This window comes from Scardinius erythrophthalmus, assembly GCF_964197995.2.
Source record: "Scardinius erythrophthalmus genome assembly, chromosome: 7".
Classification (NCBI taxonomy): Eukaryota; Metazoa; Chordata; class Actinopteri; order Cypriniformes; family Leuciscidae; genus Scardinius; species Scardinius erythrophthalmus.
The window spans coordinates 21448340-21467896 of record NC_138227.1 but is presented as its reverse complement, the minus strand read 5'-3'; the positions used below and the strand labels follow the sequence as shown (position 1 = coordinate 21467896).

General features: G+C 42.1%; 1 pseudogene across 1 annotated transcript; it reads left to right on the top strand.

The window, feature by feature from the left end:
- Nucleotides 1-635: 635 nt before the first annotated feature.
- On the top strand, nucleotides 636-10047 carry LOC308693738 (cytochrome P450 2M1-like; annotated as a pseudogene). The gene is made up of 9 exons: nucleotides 636-695; nucleotides 7135-7297; nucleotides 7458-7607; nucleotides 7818-7945; nucleotides 8697-8873; nucleotides 8995-9135; nucleotides 9204-9391; nucleotides 9481-9622; nucleotides 9863-10047. The product of its transcript is annotated as a cytochrome P450 2M1-like (transcript).
- The last annotated feature ends 9510 nt before the right edge of the window (nucleotides 10048-19557 follow it).

Genomic DNA, 19557 nt, shown 5'->3' with positions numbered 1-19557 from the left:
ACTTTATGCCAAAAGGCATGCGATGAAAACGATACCTGCCCCACGGCGTGTTGAAAGCACAGAGATCTGCTGACTCCTCATCTAGTTGAATCTGCCAATAGCCGTCCTTCTCATCCAAGATTGTGAACAACTTTTTGCCAGCTAACTTACTCCGTATGTCCTCCAGGGTGGGAATATTGTAGTGCTGGCGGAGTATGTTTAGGTCTCTGGGGTCTAGGCAGACTCTCAGTGCGCCATTTTTCTTTTCTGTGATGCAGAGACTGCTAACCCATGCAGTAGTTTTAGAGACTTTGCTTATGACACCCCTTTTCTCCAATTCATCCAGTGTCTCTCTGAGTCGGTCATGGACTGCATTCGGTATCTTCCTGCAGCCGTGTATTACCGTGGTATTTTATTACCGTGTATCACACAGGGTCTGTGTGAATATGGTGCAGTCCTGGAAACTGGTCCAAACCTTGAATCACAGATGCATAGCAGCTGAGGAGCTCAGTTTTTGTGGCGGGTGATGATGGTGTGAGAGCGTCTACTTTTCTTATGAGGTCCAACTGCACACATGCCTGTCTCCCCAGTAGGGTCATATCTGACGCTGTATTCACAAAGAACATCATGTCAGTTGTTTTATTTTTAGACTGCACATGGAGTTTAACAACACCTTCTGGTTTGAAGCGGGTGCCTCCATACGACACAAGCACTGTGTTTGTCTTTTGGATGTTGAACCTGAAGCTGATCAATGCTTTTCTTTGGAATGACGTCTGTTTTAGCGCCCGTGTCGAGCTTGAAGTTAACGACTGTGCCTGCCATACTCAGATTTGTGTGCCAGCCTGTCTCTGACGTGTTTGAGTGAACTGCAGTACCGACAAACAGTGTGTCTATCCCAGATATCTCGGTATCTATGTCGAGCGCGTCCATTTTGGCTTTTGATTTGCACACAAGTGCAAAGTGGTTCTTTTTGTCAAATTTTTTACACACTTCATTATAGGCAGGGCACTGCCTTGGCATGTGAATGCGTCCGCATTTGCCACAATTTTTTTAATGTCCTCTGGTTTGTTATTCGGTGGATACATTGACTTCTGACACCATGTTGTGGTCTTTGTTAAAGGGGTGGTAAAACACCTTTTTTCGAAGGCTTGATTGTGTTTGTGGGGTGCACTGTAACATGTATTCATGCTTCGTTTTTAAAAATTCACATTATTTTTCACATATTTAACCATGATTCTACACTGCTCTGTCCCTCCTAGTAAAAACCATAGACAGTATATAAACTGGACACAGCGACCCCATTGGATTCAACGGAGAAAAGTGAAGTCATTTAGAAGCTCTCACTTTCTGATGGCTGAGCAGACTGCGCAGACTCAAACTGAGCTTTACGACGTAGATGTGACATGAGCAACCCATCTGTCTTCTAGTAGCTGTGCCAAGAGAAATCTGAATCATTCCCTTCCGAAACTTGCAGAGACGGAGAGTGAGAGTAGGAAGTGTCCATGAGCTAGGAGCAGGAGCAACTTTTGCTAAGTTTTCTGATTAATTATTTTGTCATTTGCCTCCACGTCCCCCCGATTGCGTGCAAGCTTCTCCTCCTGTCCATATGGTAATCTCTCTACTGTGCGACAGAGAGTCGCGTGGTTATGACGCAATCGTTAGCCTATTTTTACAAAAACTGCTTCTACGGGGCCATAACGTAAGATACAAGGTAATGGAGCCTTTTATACATTTTCGTGTTTCTTTAGAAATAAATAATGGACAAATGGAGTCTTTAAACGCCTCAGATGTAAAGTTATTCGCTGTCAAAGTGACGCCAAAATGAATGGGAGTCAATGGAATGCTAACAGCAGGTGGGGGTCCGCTAATCAATGGCGGCGCCCGGGGAAGCTTCAATATTTTATGAAACCAGAGCCCGTCTACGGAGGGCTTGCCCACTCCCTATTAAGTCCTATTGTACCGAATTTTGGTTGTAGTTCCACCCGAGTTCCACTGGGGGAGATCGGCCATGAGTGCAAAATGAATGGGAGTCTATGGGGCTAGACGGCTAAATTTGTCTCTTTCACCCGATTGCCGTTGAGAAATTTCAGATTCGATTGTAGGTTTTGCAAGTTCAACATGGGTTATAGGTCGAAAGTTGAATGAACGAGTACTTTTTCTTACAGGTTGAGTTGTTGTTGCCCATAACATGCTAGCATTCTGCTAATGAACGCTGATTGGTCAGTGAAGGACTGATTACGACCAGAGATACCGCTTGATGGCATCGTGGCATCCGAAGCGGGAACAGAAACAAACAAAACAAAAACTCGTCTAGCACGTGTATTTCCCTGTGTAAGCTGTGTTGTCAATGCCTCGAGAGAAAAGAAAGTGCAGAGCGCGAAAGCACCAAAGTGACTGAAGGATTGCCGTAAAGCAGTATCTCTGGTCGTACGATGTGTATGACGTCATTGACATTTTAAAAGACTTTTTAAAGCAAATAAGTGACTCTAAAAAATTTAACACCCAGCAATGTGTAATTTCTTTGCATCTCCTTTCGAATACAATATTCAAATTACTAGACAAAAAATTAGATCCTGAGAAAAGTGGATTTTGAGGGGTATAGCGCCATAGACCTCCATTCATTCTGCACTCGTCCTGTGAGCGCCCTCATATGGAATCAGAGTGGAACTGCAACCATTTCAGAAGCCGGAAGTTTACTGAGAGTGGAAGTTCTCGCCTTATTAGACATTCTCTGATGAAACTCTACCCCCCTGGTAAAAACGGTTGGATGATTTCTGGGTTCTATGAATCCGTGAACTTGATAAATGTTGATAAATGTTGATAACTGTTTTACTATGCACAAACAAATGCCTTTCAACTTATGTGTGCAAAATTCAGAATTAAATGAATGTGCAACAATTTGTACAAATAGAGAGTCTGTAGGCTAGGCCTAGGCTACTATACGTGTTGTAGCCATTAAATAAGCGTATTTAGTTTCATATTTGTTAAAAAATTATAATGTTATTTTTTTCCATCTATGTTGATTATGAAAAGCGAACAGCACGAGTAAGATAGGATGCGCAATATATCGGGAGACATAGAGTGGGTCAGACATGATTTTGACCACTTCATTAAAGGAGAACTTGGTAGCTTTTTTAACTTAATAAAACTGTCTAGAAATCATTTGGATGGTTAAACAACCTGTTCTGGTGATATTGGTGACTTTCCCCGCTCCCCCCAGCGTTCCCAGGCGGAAAACCAACCTTGCAACTTGTTCACTACCGTCCCGGCAAGATAGAAATTGGAAGTCTCGTGAGAAGCGAAAGCGAGAACGAGAACGAGCGCGAAACACAAATTGCTTTACGGCAATTCGACATAAACACACACGCATTTATGATGTATTACCAGATTACCCACCTCAGTAGACATAGCTCCACGCGATACAGTTGGCTTGCTCCGATCAAAACAAACGCACATGAGCAGCGGTAGAGAGGGGGAGGAGGCCGCCGCAAGTGAGTTTTTTACGACTGTGTTGTGAAATATACGCCCCACCACAGCTGTAGGGGGAGCTCGTGGGGAAAACATGCGACAACAAAAGGGAAAATCAGCGAAGAAGTGACTAGAGTTCGCTAGAGTTGCCGAGTTCTCCTTTAAGTTTTTTTTTGTCTTTAAAGTGAATTTAGTTTTGTATAAATTGTATTTTAATTTCTATATTTTTTATCAACCAATTGCCTGGATTTAATGAATAAGAAGCAAATATAATCATGGCATGGAGGCGCCGGCGCGGTCACTTGCATTGCAAACTGGAGGCATGATGCATCTCTTCATAAATTAACAGAAACTCAGTGCATGCCTCACAGACATGAGAACTATATCTAAAGAAAGCTTGAAATGTCTTTAAACGAAACAATTCAAAATGAAAAGAAATAGGCTAGCCTACTCTCTGATTATGTAATCCATGATGTGCATTTCTCCACATATAGGCGCGTTAACTACGGAGATGGTGATCATCAGCTTAGCTGACACTGACAGAAAACACTAGTTTATTAATAAAAGTCAATGCAGGCGTCACCGGATTTACAAATACACATCTTGCTTGTTGTACGCACACATATTATGTCGAAATAACAAGATAGTATGCTGAAATAACATTAGGCTATTAATAATAATAAATCTTTAAGAATATTTGATTGAATGCTGAATGTTGTGCTTGTTCAATTTAAAAAATTAATACTTTAATTGTGACAATTAAAATAATTGAATATTAAATATTAAGTGGCCAATTTTTGTAATAGTAGGCAATTTATATAGGCTATAATATATCTAGCACCCCCTCAGCACCTGCGTTAAAAAATTCCCTGGCGCCACCCCTGGTTATAACGGCCCACGTATTAAAAAATGGTTGGATTTAAATCGGGCTCGGGCTCATAATTACAGTGTCGGGCTGGGCCGGGCTCGGACACAACATGCACGGGCTCGGGTAGGGTCGGGCTTCATTTTTTAGGCCCGATCTAAAGTACCGGCAGAGATGGGCATAAATACATGGAAATGCATTTAAAATACAATACAAAATACTGTGTGGAAAAATGTATTCAAATACAAATACAGTATTTTGTATTTTAAAAAAAATACACAAAATAGCCTACATGTGAAATTGGCCAACCAGTGCAGGTAGGTCACAGTGGATGAAGAAACTACATAGGCCTACTGACTTTTCATTCCTAACCTCATCTCTGCACTCTCTGACCAAAATCTCAATTTTACAGTAACAATATCATGAATTCATAAATCTCAATATCAGTTTTGATTCCACAGCATAAACTGAATTTCAAACTCTTTTGAGTTTTTTGTTGTTGTTGTTGTTGTTGTTGTAATTTGATGTTTATTTTATATAAAGTTGATTTGATTCTATAAGTTTATTAAAATTAGAAAGTGTATCTAAAATTTTAAATTAGAATTAATTTAGATTCATTTGACACTATTTACCCCTTTTTTATTATTATTTTTTACGTACAATAAAACTAAAAGCTGAAGATTTTTGTGGTGTATAATTCATCAGTGTTTGTTTTTCCACTCCAACGTTCCAGTAATTCCTGCCCACTAAAAGCTGCACAGATAAATTTGCTTACCCCACAAATAGGCCCATCTATGTAAACGATTTAGAAAAAGTTCCATCAATTCAAACTTTATATCATCGCTATGATATTTAGTGTCATATCTGGGCTGCTTTCCAAGAAACACAAATACTATAGGCCTACAGAGTACATTCAAACAGAGGGAACAAGAACAGCTTCTCCCCTCTCCCCCTTGCAGCCTAGTCCATAGGGTTCAGAAAAGTAAAGGTGAGAAGTTTATCTTACATATCTAGCTATACATCTAAATAAACAAATTACACTGTAGTTTTTTACAGGCTTTGTGAGGTGCATCTGCTCCACCGTTACTAGGTGAGCGCCTATTCTGGGATTTCTAAACCCAGAAGTTTAAGAGGGCTGAATGTAGCTCCCTGTATGTTGCTCAAAAAATTATTTTCACTTTTTCACACACTGCATTGCTGTTTGTAGCACTTCAGTGCTATCTGTATCCAAACTTGCACTATACAAAATCTTCATCAAAGAACAATGCACTAATTTACATTGTTTTTGACCCCATTAAAGCAGAATTATGTCACTGTAAAATGTTTAACTATAATTTACTAAAAAAAATTGGTGAAACATTTTTACACTCAAAAAAATTGAGTAAATTTTAAAGCTGTGAAATCAATGAAATACTGTATGAATTGAGTAAATGCAAGTAAAAAAATTAAGTAAATCTGAGAAACTGCATCTGGTACATTAACAAATAAAATTGAGTAGAAATAATTTAACATTTAAACATTTAAAAACAATATTTATGAGTAATATTAGCTGTTTTTATTTATGAGTAATATTAACTTTTTTTATTTTCTCTAAACCTTAGTAGTAGCCTATTCCATATACAACCACCAAATAGTAGACTATATTACAACCACCAGTATGACATTGGCCTTTATTGTCGATGAGTACAGCAATACAGCACATTTTACACTGTTTTTAACATATTGCCTACATTTAAACTCATTTGACACTCATTAGAAGTAAAAATGAAACATTTAAACATTCAGATAGCCTAATTCAAATGTAATCAACCAGTCTGTTATCCAATATCCACCGGATCCGCACTGGTTCTCATGCCGGAGACAGACTCGCCCTCTGCGGGTGAACTTTGAACTTTAGACCTCATAGCCGAAAGATACTGCGAGCGACTGACATAACCTGCAAATAAACAAAAATGACAGTTCTGTGGACATTTTATCATCCAAATTAATTATATTCATTATCATTTGGGATAAAGTAGTGTGTTTATGCAAGGCGTTTCAATCACGCGAAAAGACAGTCGCGACTCTCGTTTAGCTGTCGAATTACGCCTCTGTATGTTGTTTTGCATTAAATAAAATGATTTAAAGCACAGTAATGATTTTATAGATAAAATAAATCATACACAAACCTGAATTTCACAGAGGAAATGCACCAATTATGCAACGCTGAGAAGAGAACTGTTGCTCTGGAGACTGGAGAGAGTTCAAAAAGCCCGCGCTCACTCAACCAACCATTGAGTTGTTGTCAGGTCAGGGGGTGGGAGGGGTGCATTGTTTTAATTGAGTAAACTTACTCAGTTTCTTAAGAATGTGTTAAATATTGTAATATGTGTAATAATATTGATTTGAATTAAGTAATATTTTTGTTTCTTGAAACAGATCAGTTTAATTCAACATTCTCAAATATTTTTATAGAAAAATATATTTCTATATTTCTATAGAAATATAGAAATTTCACAAATATATTAAGTGTATTAAATAATTGGCTAGTCAAATACTAAATCATTTTATTGGAAAAAACTTAAATATATCTGTAAATTTTAGATAAAATTTACTGTTGGATTTTTACTCAATTATTTTGGTATGTTTAACTCAAACAATCAAGTAAACGAGATTCAGAGATTTTATTAAGTTAATAAAGTTATAAATATTTCTGTAATATTTACTAAGCCACAGAATTATTTTTTAGAGTGTACATTTGAGGTTGTTAGAGCTCATTTGAAGTGTCTTTGGAATACACATTGAATGTCCCATATCAAGCCATATATCCTTTCTTCCCGTAGCTCAGTAAGAAGTATGGCTCTGTTGTCACCCTCTGGTTTGCAAACACTCCTGTAGTGATCATTTCTGGATATGAAGCCCTAAAGGAAACTATGATTGGTCTTGGTGAAGAATTCAGTGGCAGGGCCAACTATGCCCTGATCATGAAGGTCACACTTGGATATGGTGAGGTCGCTTGATGCCCAATGTTTTACATGGTTTATTTAATCTATATATATATATATATATATATATATATATATATATATATATATATATATATATATATATATATATATATATATATATTCAGGTAGTAGACCAGAAACATTTTCTCTATGCGCAGGTGTTCTGTCCACCAGTGGACAAAGATGGAAGGAGATGCGCAAATTCTCTCTCATGACACTGAAGAACTTTGGAATGGGCCGCAGGAGCATCGAGGAACGAGTCAGGGAGGAGGCTGAATATCTTGTGGAAATTATAAAAAAATGTGAAGGTTAAATCATTTTTATACAATCTTATATTCAGATTATCATATGAAACAAACTGCAGACATACACTACAAAAACATGTGACAAAGGGTGTGTCAATAAAACAAAAAAGAACTATAATGTGTCACATCTCACGTTACAGAGCATGGTGTGAGTTTTTACAAAACTCTAAATTGAAGAAACCTGATCTCTTTGCTCTACTTTTCTTCTTAAAGGCTCTGCAATCAGCCCTGCAGACATGCTGTCTAATGCCGTGGCCAATGTGATCTGCAGCATTGTCTTTGGTCATAGGCTTCAGACTGTAAATGCTCTCTTCGTTATCCTCAGTAGCCCTCTTGGACAGGTTTGGACTAAAGATTTATATATATATATTATCGTTCAGAAGTCTTTTATGCTCACAAAGGCTGCATTTGTTTGATCAAAAATACAGTGAAAAACGGTAATATTGTGAATTATCATTAAATCATCATTCCATTTTAATGTATTTTCAAATATAATTTATTTCTGTGATGCAAAACTGAATTTTCAGCATCATTACTCCGGTCTTCAGTGTCACATGATCTTTCAGAAATCATTCTGATATGCTGATTTGCTCTTCAAGAAACATTTATTATTATTTTCACAGTTGCTTAATGCTTAATGTTTTTGTGGACTTGGACACCGTGATACATTTGTTTTTCAGGATTCTTTGATGAATATAAAGTTTGAAAGAACAGCATTTATTTGAAATGATTTATTTGATCAATTTAATGCATTCTTGCTGAATACAAGTAAGTTTATTTAAAAAAAGAGAAAAATCTTACTGACCCAAAATGGGTGAAGGGTCGTGCACATAAAAAAAAATGTAAACAAATTTTAACCTATAAAATAGTACACACACACACACACACATCACACACACACACACACACACACACACACACACACACACACACACACACACACACACACACACACATACACACACACACACACACACACACACACACACACACACACACACACACACACACACAATAGACAAAAACATTTTTTGCATAAATTATTTATTGTATTTTGAGACTCAACTTGATGTTTCTTTATTTTCTTCTCAGCTCTATAATGTATTCCCTAAGTTAGTCAGTCTCTTCCCTGGTAAACACCATCAGCTGTTTAAAGACCTAGAAGAGGGCAGAGAGTACTTCAAGCGTGAGGCACAAGCTCGGATGAATAATGTGGATCCCTCTTGCCCACAGGACTTCATTGAGGCCTTTGTGTTAAAAATGAAAGAGGTAAATCATTGAAAGAAATGGTCATTCCTGAATACATTTACTTGCACCATCTGGTGGTGAGACCATGACATGATGTCAATTAAACACAATGTTAACATTTCTTACCTGTTCTCTTTTGCAGGAGAAAGACAAGCCTGACACAGAATATAATTTTGACAACTTGGTTTCTTTAGTATGGAACATGTTCAGCGCCGGCACAGAAACCACTTCATCCACCGTTAGACACTCTTTACTATAATGATGAAGCACCCAGATGTTCAAGGTGAGGTCAAACTAATGCTTCTCTCTCCAATCATTAAGTGTGATTTTACTTTCACTTGTTCTGTACAGAGCGTGTTCAGAGAGAAATCGATGAGGTTGTAGGACAGGACCGTTGGCCCTCCATTGAAGACAGACAGAGGCTGCCATATACAGATGCTGTAATTCACGAGGTCCAGCGCAGCATGGATCTCACCCCCATCGCTGTCCCACACAAGACCATGTGCGACACTGAATACAACGGCTATGTCATTCCTAAGGTATTCTTCTCTCGTATACATCATCTTGATTCATTAAGTGTTTATATTATTTACACCTTTCTATTTATTTGTAAAATACTTTCTTGAAGGGAACAATGGTTTTTCCGCTACTATCCTCCATGCTTAAAGACCCCAAACTGTGGAAGAACCCAAATTGTTTCGATCCAGAAAACTTCCTGGATGGAGATGGCCGATTCAAGAAGAATGATGCATTTGTTGTATTCGGCATGGGTGAGCTCAGATCTTCATTGTGCATATTAGACCATAAAAATGTTGCTCTTAGATGAAAACTGAAGTCAACACATCCTACATAATTATGTTTATCAGTGTTTTAGTCATTCTGGGACAAAAAAGAACCATGTTAAATAATTGATTCCTCAGTAGTTGCCTTTAAAGAACAAATCACAGACAAAAATGAATGATACATAAAGAAAAGATTTTTAAACCAACTTCTGTGTGCTCTCTTGACAGGCAAGCGTGTGTGTCTCGGTGAGGCTCTGGCTCGCACAGAACTCTTCCTCTTCTTCACTTCCCTCCTTCAGCACTTCACCTTCAAAGCCATGGTGCCACCAGAGGAGCTCGACACAACACCTACAAATTGCAGTTTTGGCCGCATGCCCCGCACATACGAGTGCTATGCCATTCCTAGGATCTAGAGGAACAGTCCACAAAATAACAAAGAAAGCATTCAACATACTCTCATTTTATATTGATGCTTTAATGGAAATAAATATGTCCAAAATGATATTATTGCTTAAGTGTTTTTTTTTTTTTTTGGCAAATACAAAATTGATATTTAGAATCCATGTTCAAGTCCTCAAGGAGTCTAGACGTTACCCACTTTCTGCAGTGTACATGCTGATGAATTAAAGCCTCCAATACCTGTTTTTTTACACAGAAGCTTATCATGTCTGTGGAATGTTTTGAGGACATGAGCAACTATTTTTACAGGTCAAACAATATTATTGGCACTTTTAAAAATAATGCAGTTCAACATTTGAGTTGGCACAGTCTTTTATTTTTCTACATATGGGGGCATATTACGAAATTGTAATTATGAGTCAATACATCATCAGTCCTTCATCTACAGTGTTTTTGTCTCACCCTAATTCACTATGGTAAGCCTAGGCTATACTTGTTTATATTTTAGACCCAGCGGGATGTTTTTTGCGGAAAACTGCATACATGTCACTTGCCCAGGCATGTCTCATAATATCCGTAAATAGAGCAAAGTTGCTCCGACTACAGGGGCGGGAGGCATAAGCCCTGCCTCCCCTGAGAAATGATCTGTCCATCTGATGATAAATTAAAATTTAAAAGTGGATTGTTTTGTGCATATTTTTCCATCGCTAGCAGATGGGTCTGACCCAACAAAAATCCAGTTTGGCGCCGTTTGACAGTGCACACGCGCTTCGGGTGTATGCGCTCAGAAAAAGTGCATCATGTGAGAACAGAACACCAATGAAATGTTTATATGAAATGTTTGAAATGTTTAGCAAATAATGAACTTTTGTGAATAAAAATAAAAGTTGCGAATAAGTGCAGTTTCCTGTGAGTGTAACTCTACCGCTGCACCGCATTAACATGTGATGTGAATGTAGGCTACGTCGAGTTTTACAGTATTGGGACTGAGGCGCCAGAACTGCAGCTGATAGAATGTGCGCTGTAGCACGATACTACCATATGTTAGTTGCCATGCTTAATGTGTTTCCACAACAATGTCAGTGAGTAAATCTACTGAAATGGCCACCATATAACAGTGGAGTATGTGATGTGTAAGACGAGAAAGCCGTGTGCAGTGCGTATGCGGTACAGGAGCAGCGCTATAGTGCTTTCACATGTGCTGCGTTTGCAGTTTGTAGGTTAACTGATCCGCGGCTGTAGCAGAAACACATATAGTCCATGAGCCAGGGCCCCAAATTTGGTCCATCAGTATCATCTGGGGACAAAGTCTCATAGTGATTTTTGGCAAGGTATACACCCCTAGTACTAGAAAAATCATGATAGCAGTGCAGGGGTGGTAGCGAAATCACTTTTTTCAGCTTATGAAGTTACTAACCCCCTAAGATAAATTCTGTTTTTGAAATCTGGTGTATATCTGGTTTAGGCTCATGCTAGGCATATTGTCAATATTCTATAATATGGTGCTTGGTATCGTTGGAACCCCTACCTTTTAGGCTTTCATTTAAGCCCAGTAGGCCTACTGAATCATTCTGACAAACACAGAGGTCACATGACTTCTTTAAACCATAAATAACACACATTTTTTCACAATTTCCACCTAAACTGTATGCTTTCTTTTATCCCTGTGGCATGAAAGAACACCACGGACACAAAACTCAACAACTTCAATACTCAAGGCACTCTGGTGACTCAGAAAATGTATAATATACCCATACTATTTATTTGTGAGAGCCTTAAATTAGACTTGTGCAGCCAGTACAAGTCTTCAAAATACAATAGAGCCAATAGAATGGACAAATAGAATACCCTATTAGTCCAGGGCCAAATGGCCTATTTATTCATGTACAGTTGTAATAAAAAGTAATTGTTTCAATAGTGTTGTCAACATAACACTTGTAAGTGGTTTAACAAAATGTTTCTATCATGTATTTTGATATTCACCCTTTCAGTTAGAATGTCAGAAACTCATGCACGGAATGTTGATGGATTTTGACAGTTTGACAAGGTTTTGTCAGTTTTGTGAAAAGATTGTTGGTTCAGTTGACTGGTTATTACAACACTACCAACTTTGCTATCTTTAAATCAACTTCCATTGAGTTCCAGGGGTATTAAATGTAAGTACAAAATACTTTTTCTCTTGTGCTTGTGAATTGGTGGGAAATAGTAGCGGTAGCTAATGTAAGCTTGGTGTTTTTAGCAGGCTAGCTAGCTTGCAGGTTAAACAGTGTAACAGTAACTGCTACAGTGCAGTCAGGGCTCTCAAGTGTCACATGACAGTCACTCATTTCGGTCTTTTGTCAGGCCCTCTCGCCACACATTATATTTCTCACGTGGAAAAACTATTTATAATAAATTTAATATGCGGCATCGCCCAAAATGTCTCTGGTTGCGCCAGTCTCATTATTTAACCGGCAGGAATCAATCGCTGTAAAAATAGAGAGATGAGCAGCGCGCCGTCCGTGGTCTGTGCATCTTCAGGTTTATAATGGACGCGCGCTGCTGTGGAGATGCTGCGGCAGATGTGTCGCGTTTGAGCTCCGTGTTTCTCTTACGAGAGTACTCTCGTGTTGTGTAAATTTAGCTACGTGAAAACTCCTTTTCTCGAGAATACTGAAGCAAAAAATTATCCTTAATTTTTAGAATGTAAAACGCATTTGCTGCAGCAGGAAAACCTAGGCGAGACAGCTTGTGCGCCTATTGGCTGCTCTGCGGCAACTGCTGCAACCTATCAGTGCGTCAGTCATGACGTCAGCACCAATGAGAGGCTCGCCTCACGCTATCATCATGGCCCGTCAAGATGGGTGTGGCCTTAGCCTATAAATACCCATCGCCCAGGTTACACAATGATTTAGTCTCTTTTCAGCGAGTGACTACACTTTGCTGGATCTCTGAGAGAAGAAGCTGCACCGTCGAACAGCACTATCAATGGGACAAGCTCGAGTTCTGAGGACGCCGGCTGGATATTCGCCACCTTCACTCGCCGTACCTGCTGCGCTATCTGGCGCCTATATCCTTTCACTGAACACACACGTTTCTCTCTAAAAGAGCCAGGCATTTCTAAATGCCTCCCATGTTCTGCGGCTCGTGCAGAGCCGTCCTCAGCGACGGGGACCGCCACGTGCTGTGCACTTCCTGCCTGGGTAAAGAACACGCGGACCATGCGGCTGCCATGAATGCGAGTCATTGCTTCTTTCGACCCTGCAGGCTCGACAGGCTTTGTTCGCCATCAAGTCCACCTCTCCCATGCCTTCTGTTGGGCCGTGCCGTAAGAAGCGCCGCTCACAAAGGCCACCAGAAGCTTCGGTGAAGGAGCACTCGCCGGCGGCGTCCCCGCGAGCCTCCTTCTCGGAGTCCACCGTCTCCTTCCTTGTCGATGGAATGGACGGATGGAAGGGGATGTTGTGGAGGACGACAGCTGCTCTCTCCTTGCGTCCGGGAGCGAGGAATAGTTGGGCTCCATCCTTGACCCCGCCCCGTCAACACAGGAGTCCAGCGTAAGGGCCTCTGTCGACGCTGAGCTTCTCCGCCTCCTCACGGAGACCGTGGAGGACCTTGGCCTTGATGGCGTCCTCTCTAGGTCGTGGGGAGCCCCGTACTCGGCCAGGCTGAGGTCCTCTGTCTCTCCACGGTTGACGGTGCGAAAGACAGGGGATATCTCTCTGTTCCTCCCGTGGAGGAAGCTGTAGCGATGCACTTGTGTCCACCCTCTGTGGGATGGCGGGCCAAGTCGAGTCTACCTACCAAAGCCTGCCGGACCACTTCGGTATTGAAGTGGTCCTATGTGGCCGCCAGTCAAGCCGCATCTGCTCTCCACACCATGGCTGTTTTGCAAATTTACCAGGCCAACCTTCGCCATTCACTGGACGAGGCTGGACCAACAAAGGAGTGTGTGACGGACTTACGGATTGAGACAGACTTAGCTCTCAGAGCTACTAAAGCCGCTGCCCAGGCCATTGGCCGCAACATGGCCTCCCTCACTGTCACAGAGCGTCACCTGTGGCTAACGCTGTCTGACATGTCTGAGTCTGACCATGCCACCTTTCTGGATGCTCCTGTTTCACCAGCCGGTCTTTTCGGCCCCTCAGTGAAGGGCTTTACGGAGCGATACTCGGAGGTGCAGAAAACGTCTCAAGCTATGAGACACTTTTTGCCGCGGCGCTCCAGCCCTGCAGCAGGCCGCGCTAAGAAGCAGCCGCCCGCTCGAAGAACAAGAAGTCTGCCCCGCATCATCGCCAGGCCCGGGATGCACGTAAGCACTAGCCGCCGCAGACCGCCTCCTCCCCGGGGACCCAGGCCCAAGCTAGCGCCGAGCTTCGAGCCTTCTAAGTCTTCCTAGCCCCCCTAGGAAAGACGCCTATTTTCAGATCCAAATAGCAGCCCATCACAGGCCATTCTTGAGATTCGCCTTCGAGGGCCAGGCTTATCAGTACACCGTCCTTCCGTTTGGCCTGTCTTTAGCACCTCGTACATTTACGAAATGTATGGACACGGCGCTTGCTCCCCTCAGATGAAGGGGCGTGAGAGTCCTGAACTATCTGGACGACTGGCTAATTATAGCACAGTCGAAGGAGGACCTGGTGTTACACAAAGCATTACTGCTGGCCCATCTGGAACAGTTGGGTCTCAGAGTCAACTGGGCCAAAAGTATTCTATCCCCCAGCCAGGAAATATCCTTTCTGGGGATAGAGTTGGACTCCAGGTCTATGGTGGCGCACCTGACGCAAGAACGCGCAGCAGCGATCCAGCGCCTAGCAGCGACATTCACTGTAGGGAAGAATCTTCCCCTCAGAGTGTTTCAGATGATGATGGGTCTCATGGCCTCAGCCTCGACGGTGCTGCGGCTGGGTCTGCTACACATGCGCCCTTTTCAGCTGTGGCTGAGACGGCGTGTGCCAGCGTGAGCGTGGACATCAGGTTTGCTTCGTCTCACGGTGAATCAGACTGGCGCAGCAGCTCTGAAACCGTGGATGAAAGCCGGCTAGTACCAGTCCGGCATGAACCTGGGCATCGCCTCAAGAATCAGAGTAGTCTCGACGTATGCTTCCTACACGGGTTGGGGCGCCCTATACGAAGGGAGACTATCTATGGGCCTGTGGTCAGACGCGGAGAAGCGTCTACACATAAACTGTCTAGAGTTAAGACTTTTTAGAGTTAAGAGTTAAGCTTTCCTCCCCGCGTTAAGGTGGCCTCAGGTCCCGGAGCCTTCTTGCAATAGCAAAACGCCTCCTCATATGGGGCAAGCACAATCTGTGCCCAGATATGCTATCCAGGGCCAAACTTTCCCCAGGGGAGTGGTCCCTGCATCCACTGACGGTGCAAGACATCTGGGATATTTTTGGCAGAGCAGAGGTAGACCTGTTCGCGTCGCAAACCAATGCTCACTGCCCAATGTTCTTTTCAAAAGAAAGAGACACGCTGGCCTTAAACTGGCCCAGGCGTCCTCTCTATGCGTTTCCCCCGCTCGCCTTGTTACCACAGGTAATCAAGCGAGTCAGGGAGAGCAAATGCTCGATACTCCTGGTAGCCTTGCTATGGGATAATCAAGTTTGGTTCCCACAACTGATAGAACTGGGGAACACAGCTCCATGGCCAATTCCGCTGAGGAAGGACCTGTTGTCCCAGGGCGCAATTTGGCAGCCATACCCCGAGCTGTGGGCCCTACATGTGTGGGCGATCAACTATCATTATTTCACCTCCCGGAGGGAGTGCTGAACACGATCACAGAGGCTAGAGCTCCGTCTACTAGACGGCTCTATGCATAAATGGTCAGTGTTCGCTGAATGGTGCTCAGCTCATGACTTAAACCCGCTAGATTGTGAGGTAACGGTGGTGCTTTCTTTCCTACAAGAGCTGTTGGACAGCGGCAGAACCCCATCCACGCTCAAGGTGTATGTGGCAGCTATAATGGCTTTTGCGAAGCTTGTGAATGGCCAGTTGCTGGGAAAGAATGACCTCATAATCCGTTTCCTCAGGGGAGCTAGGAGGCTGAACCCTCCTCGGCCACCCTCGGTTCCAGCATGGGACCTTTCCACAGTCCTAGAGGCCATGAAAGGTGGACCATTCGAACCATTACACGCGGTGGAATTTGGGCCTAAAGGCCATTGCACACTGAGTCCGAAATTCGCATCCGAAATTTTCGCACGTTAAAAAAAAAATTCAACCTCACGTTATGTCAATCACGCTTGTCTACGAAACCTTCGTCCGTAATAAAAAAATTCGGATCGGGTTCGATTTTCTGTGTTTTTCGCATCCACAGCCAGTATTTTGAGAGTTTTTTTTTTTGACAATTCAGAGCCACCGTACAAGCGAACGACAAAATCCAGCTGTTCGGTTCTGTCTGCCCAGTGCTTCCGCCGGCCACGCGCGCGTGTGTGTGTGTTGAGTCCATACCTTGGCTTAGACATACTGCCAGTCTCTGTTCAGGATGGATTGGTTCACGGAAATTGGTGGTCTTCTTTTTAATATATGGCTCCAGTATCGCTAGCAAAGCATCAAACTGTTCCACTGACATTCTGAGGTAAATTTTGAATTGCTCGGGATAATTTCGCAACTCCTTGATAAGCAGGTGAAACTCTCCTTCCTCTCGGCGCAATCTCAGGTTTGGATGGACCCAATATTTCCTCTTTCTTTTTTCTCTTTTTAAGAAGAAAGAGGGCAACAAAATCATCCTCACTGCTTGACAAATCCATTTTGTATTTTTTGCGTTTTTTTCCGCAAAGGTTTAAAAAATATGTATAGGACTCAGTGTGCAAGGTTTTTGTGCGTTGCGAATTTTAAGGCTGACGAACACGAAAAAACGCATACGAAAATTTCGGACTCAGTGTGCAATGGCCTTAATGACTCTAAGGTCATCCTCAAACCAAGGCATGGTTATGTCCCAAAGGTGCTTGCGACCCCTTTTAGAGTGCAAGTTATTTCCCTTTCGGCCCTCCCTGCATCTGACAGTGAGGCTGGGGTTAACTACCTTTGCCCAGTAAGGGCTTTAAGGATTTATGTGGAGCACTCTGCTGCCTTTAGGCAAACAGAGCAGCTTTTCGTTTCGTTCGGTGGCCGCGTCAAAGGGCTAGCCATCTCGAAACAAACCCTGTCCAGATGGATAGTAGACGCTATCGCGTCGGCTTATGCGTCCAAGGGCCTGGATTGCCCTTTGGGGGTTAGGGCCCACTTGACTAGAGGCATTGCCTCGTCGTGGGCCTGGACAAGTGGGGTCTCACTTCATGACATTTGTATGGCCGCAGGCTGGGCCTCACTGTCTAAATTTGTAAGGTTCTATAACCTGGAAGTACCCGCCCTACAGGTCAGGCTGTTCTCAGTCTGATTATGCCATATTAACATTGTCTACCCAACTCAGTTTGATTAGACTGTTGATATGCTGCAACGTCCTGTGGGCTTATGCAGTTTCAAGGTTGATATACTGCCTTAACTGTATATTTGTGTATGCACCTATCTCATAATACCGAGTCGTCCCACCCTGTTCTGCCATTTGCGACCGCTCCACTTATACATGAGCCCCGGGCTACTGCCCTTGGGACATAAGTGTTGGAACCTCAGCACGCACGGCACTTTACATAGGGTTCCTGTGGCGTAAGCTAAACTTACGCAACACGAGAGTACTCTCAAGCACACTCGGTTACTAACGTAACCTCGGTTCTCTCTAGAGAGGGAACGAGTGTTGCGTAGCCCGCCGTGCTTGTGCTGCGTTATGGTTTCGCTTCCAGTCGACTGAAATCATTGCAACCTGGGCGATGGGTATTTATAGGCTCAGGCCACACCCATCTTGGCGGGCCATGACGACAGCGCAAGGCGAGCCTCTCTGTAGTGTTTTGAGTTTTGTGAACATTCCAGCAAACTTTGTCCTCCCTCCCAGAAATATATAAAATCTATTTCTATTTTATTTTTGTGTTTCTGGACACGTTTTACTGTTTGTATCCTATACAGAATCTAGGAAAAATGTACGTTTTTGTTTTAAAATGCTGTATTAAGTTTTATAGTTGAGTGACGTCATTTCCACTGCCGAGTCATCCAATCGCGTTTCGCTCAATGCTCAGAACAGCTTTGGATTTGAGCGAGACAGGTATGTTATAAATGAGCTCTGAAGTAAAGTGTTTAAATTTAAGAAATTAAGTAAAAATGTTGACCAATATCGGTGGATGACGTGTTTTAATGATGGATTGAGTCACTTAGTGTGCTGGAATACTAATATTTTTGTGCATATTCTGAGTTTTGTGTTAATTAGCTCTTAATATGTTGGTTCAAATTGCCGCCCGCACGCCATTTTGAACGGCGGGTTTCTAAATAATATAGTTCATAAATATTACTAAAAAGGGTGGATTACATTCAAATAATATCATGCAGTTACATTTGTCAAAGTATATTGTCTTTATCTGTCTAGTATTGTGTACTGTGTACTTGAAATTTTAGTTTAAAGCAGATGCAGTTACAGTGTTAATGGGGGAGGGGTTCACTATTCTCTTTTCACACTCCTCACAGAGATCACAGAACTGAGAGTGTGTCGAGTGTATTAACCCTGTCCTGTCTTTAATAAACTGCAGGTATGTAATATTGCAACAGAGAAAATTCCACTATACGATCATATGTCATTGTAATGTTAGATTGAAACATATTTAAATGTATTTTCAAAGTATTTTCAAAGTATCAAATATATACATTGAACATTTTATTATATGCATTTATTATATATATATATTGTCTTGATTTGAATATGTGTCTGATATGTGTTATATGTAATTTGTGATGTATGTTATGAAAGAAAACAAACAAAAAGAGTGTTTTGTTAATGCTTTATTAGTAAATACAGAACAGCTTTGGATTTGAGCGAGACAGAGATCACAGAACTGAGAGTGTGTCGAGTGTATTAACCCTGTCCTGTCTTTAATAAACTGCAGTGATTCCCCGAAGAGCCTGGTGTCGGTGGTTCTTTTGTGGTGCTGGGTGAAATCCGCTACAAATTTGGTGCCGTGACCCGGATTTCAAGAGATCAGCCATCGCAGATCGCCGGGAGAAACCTCCGCTGACATCACCTTTAAGGAGAACTTTGGGGAGCAGATAAGCAGTTAAATTTAAACATGGACCGTTACAGTTATACACACACCAGATCACATGAAGAGTTGCAAGATGTAGATGTTGACCATGTGAATGTTACTCCTCTGAATGTTGCTCCAAGGTTACCAAGGGTTTCAACCAGTTTAGGGCGGGGAGCATTATTGAATAGTATGCTAGAGCATGACATGATCGCTACCCCAGTAGGGCCCCCACCAATCACGAACACAAGTCAGTCAGGTGTAAGATGTGACTCACCAGCCTTTCATAGTGAGAGACATGATTCTGTTGGAGGTGACCAACCAAACCAGTGGCAGACTATGGCAGACCTAATGAAGCAGTTAGGCAGTGAAATAGGTAACCAGATCGCTGCCAGCTTGTCATCAGCAGGGCAAAATGCCCAGAAAGAAAATGCCCAACAG